The sequence below is a fragment of the Hevea brasiliensis genome, chromosome 8 (assembly GCF_030052815.1).
Source record: "Hevea brasiliensis isolate MT/VB/25A 57/8 chromosome 8, ASM3005281v1, whole genome shotgun sequence".
NCBI lineage: Eukaryota > Viridiplantae > Streptophyta > Magnoliopsida > Malpighiales > Euphorbiaceae > Hevea > Hevea brasiliensis.
The window spans coordinates 11,265,426-11,269,116 of NC_079500.1; the positions used below are offsets into that span (position 1 = coordinate 11,265,426).

General features: G+C 34.1%; 1 long non-coding RNA gene across 3 annotated transcripts; it reads left to right on the forward strand.

Annotated features, from left to right (window-relative positions):
• The first annotated feature begins 244 nt into the window (after positions 1-244).
• Positions 245-3,465, forward strand: LOC131182289 (uncharacterized). Of its 3 annotated transcripts, XR_009150573.1 has the most exons (3): positions 300-589; positions 1,547-1,613; positions 1,768-1,960. It is a non-coding gene; the product is annotated as an uncharacterized LOC131182289 (long non-coding RNA). The 3 variants fall into 3 exon arrangements; XR_009150574.1 differs by lacking the exons at positions 1,547-1,613; positions 1,768-1,960 and adding an exon at positions 2,596-3,465 and having other exon boundaries at positions 245-589; XR_009150572.1 differs by lacking the exon at positions 1,547-1,613 and having other exon boundaries at positions 245-589.
• The last annotated feature ends 226 nt before the right edge of the window (positions 3,466-3,691 follow it).

The window sequence follows — 3,691 nt, forward strand, 5'->3', positions numbered from 1 at the left end:
TCATAAAATATCGATTTTAATTCTAAATTTGGCTTTCAAATCTATTCAACATTTGGATTTGAATAATTTTAATTTAATAATAAATTTAAATTGAAATAAATTATTAAATTGAATAAAAAAATATTTTATCCACTAAAACAAAAAGAACAAAATAAGTGTACATGAAATCTCCATTAATAATGTAAGAGTACACTTGTTTGTGGACACTAAATTATATTGAAATTTGAAATATATTTTATTTATTTATATTTTTTTCCCAAAAAAAAGAATTTTCTTTTATTATATTTTCCATTTTATCTACCAAAACCAAAGCGAGAAGTTTTCACACAGTCACTTTATTCATTGTTTGGCCATAAAAAGAATCTTTCTTTTTCATTCATCAACTAGGTTAAGTTGATAAGCTCTTTCTCTTTCTCTTTCTTTCCTTTAATGCCATTGGTGGCCTTGAATTTACAGTGACAACAGCACCAAAAAGGACAGCACCAGAGAAAAGCAAAGCAATGGCTGAAACTAGACATCTGTACTGGTCAATCCTCGTGCCTTCTGCTTCTTGTAAATGAGCTTGGATTTGTAGCCTAGATTGCCACTGGTAGGTTCTGTCATCAACTATTCTTTCTTTCTTCGCCTCTTAATTTCTTCACCTAGGGTTCTTTGCAAGGTCTTTTTCTGTTCCTGTTAGTGTTGGTACAGATTCTTTTTTTATTTTTTTAAAAATCGTTTTAAGCATATGTTCAGATTCTTAGCTCCTTCAGGATTTCCCCTTATCACTGCTGAGAGTTTTCTATTTATTTCCATTTACAGAAACATTCTCTAACTTGGGTGTACTTGCTAATTTCCTCTTTATCTTCAATTTCTTTCAAGTTTTCTCCCCTTTAAATACAGTATTAGTAGAAAGAAAATTTATTTTCCTCTTCTGCAATTTCCATTTATAGGTAAAATTTTCTTTATTTTCTTTGATTGATGATCTTCTTGAATATCCTTTAATTTTTTTTCCCTTTTTCTTGGTGGGTTAGGTAGTAAAAAGCAAGATCTGTGATTGGTTTCTTGTAATTAATAATCACTAACTATTCTCAATTCATCTTCCCTCTCAACCCAAGCTTAATCACTGAAGGTCCATGTACCAAATTACTCAAATGAAGAGGTGCTTTAGGGTAAAAAATGAGATATGTTGTGATGAAAACTTTGCTTCTGTATGTATCATGTATTGTGTTTTTTTTGAGTAGTTATCTTCTCTCATCTACTTCAATTTCTGTTTCTTTTCATGATTTTCAACGTGTCCAACAACATTGCAAGTGCATGGAAGTGAAATATCTCCATCTGTTTTCATGATTATTTCTTGTTTGCTAAAGATTTTGCAGCATTTTTTTGGGGCATGTTTGGTAGGTCCTGGGCTGAGACTTCATTTTTGTTTCAAATTGGTCACTTTGCTCCATTGGCTTTATAAAAATTTAACCTTTAGGTCCTTTATTGGCTAAAGTAGGTCTCTAAAGAACATAAGAAACTGGAAAATGGAAAAACTCTAAACTGCTGATTTTATAAAATTCAGGACCAAAGTATTTTTGAGCAATGAGAGACCATTGAATGTATTGGGCTAAACTGCGAATCTTTTTCTTGTGAGTGTTTCTACTTCCTTGATTTGGTGGACGATTGTCATGCCATTGAAATTATTCTGAATTTATTTGTTGTGATTTTCTTTGTTTTCTTTACGATACTGTTGTCTCACCCTTTTTTAATCTAGTATGCATGTTTCTTCCCTTTGTTTCCTAGTTTAGCAGAACTCAGGGCATGAATGCACAGCTGAGACAAGTGGCAAGTGGGGTACTTGAAAATTACTAAGACACAAGATGGTCAAAGTGATACAGCAAATTGCAACACTGTCGCCATGTTCAAAAATCTGATTACGCTAATCTATTTTGTGCAACAACTGATCTGTTATTTATTGTGATTGCTTCTTATGTTGGCTCGGTGTCTAAATGTTTTCTAGAGCTGTTGCATGATGGATTCGTGCATAGTTGGTGATGGTTTGCCCCCTTCTTCACTTGGTGAAATCTGGATTCTTATTGTTCTCTTCCCAGCCCTTCCCCCACCAAAAATTAGTGTCTCATCCTTTTCAGGGGTTTTGGATAGTTCCACTGGGCTGTTCAAGTTACTTGGAACTCGTTTGGCATTGTTATTTGAATTAGTGTTAAAGTTTGGTTTTGAGTTAAATATGGCATGTTAGCAACCTTTAAAGGGTGCCTTCCTTAAACCGAACTACCTTTGACTTGTTCCCTCTTAATCTCACATTTCCCTTCCTACCTTTCTCCTCCTCATCGGTGTCACTCTCTGGTCACCTCTTGCCACAACTTGAAAAAGTCACCTCCACTCCCTCCTCCTCCTCCTCCTCCTCTTTAATCCAATATCCTTTGAAATAACACACTTTGATCCCAAACACACCAGCACCTATTGCTGGAAATGTTGAAATTTAACAGTGTCGATTACATGGGCCAAGTTGGTCGAGCCACTTATATGTTTAGAAGGTGCCCATCAGGAATTCCAAAATCAAACATCTCTCCGATATCACTGCCCATTTCTCTTTCTTCATTGTCATCCAAGGTCCTAACCAGTATGGCTCTGGGCTCGCTTTCTTCCTTGTTCCTGTTGGATCTCACATTCCACTAAATTCTGGAGTGAGTTTTTATGGGCCTGAACAACTCCAACATTTATTCCTTCCTTATTTTCTGGATAAGGAAGAAGTAGGGTGAACAGACAACAGAGAAAATGAACTTAACATCAATGAACGATGAGATTGAAAGAGTAGCAGGTCCAAGAAGATAATTCTTACCAGGATCTTGTTTCATCTACCAAAAACTTCTCGAGTTAAAGGAAGTTGGGTCAGGGAGGATTTGGATCTGTTTACAAGGGCTACCATACCCCTTCGGGAATTGCATGAAGAAAATATCAAAGCGTTCAAATAAAGAGGAGTATATGACAGAGGTGAACCCTAAACCCTACATTTGAGAAAGATGGGTGGCTAAATTTGGACAAGGAGAAGTAAGCTAAATTTGGAGTGGACTGAGAAGAGGGAGAGAAGGCTAGTTGGTTTAGTTGGAATAGGAAAAGACATTGAAGGCAGTATGGAATAAGAATGCAATTTTGTTGCTTTCAAGGCTAATAAGCGTTTAACCCAAGAGAATTTCATGTCTTCTTTTCTTATGGATGCTTGCTACACTTACATCTATGACACATGGAAAGGAAGGAATAGCAAATTGCATCAAGAGAGGTGTCTAACTAAAAACTAATCAAAATCGAGTTAACTAATTTTATCTAGTCTGACTTTGTTGAATAACTACAGGTATAACACTTGATCTGAAGTAGAGCTAAGTTCTTGTTTCCTTTTACTTAATGACAATATAACACGTGTAAATGTTGATTTATTGTTTAATTTTCATTATTATTTAAAATTTTTCTATGTCATGTTCTCTTGTATTGATTTGCAAATCACTAAATATTTTGTTTTAACAAAGAAAAATATGAATATTCCTCCAATTAGATTTTAGATAAATGATGAAGATATGTTTCTCACATTCAATGTCACAACACACACCACACTTAAAAGAAATATTTGCCCTAAATGCTTTTTTTTCTTTTTATATATATTTATATTTAAGTTCATCTATAAAATTTTATCTTCTTTATTTTCTTTATTTAT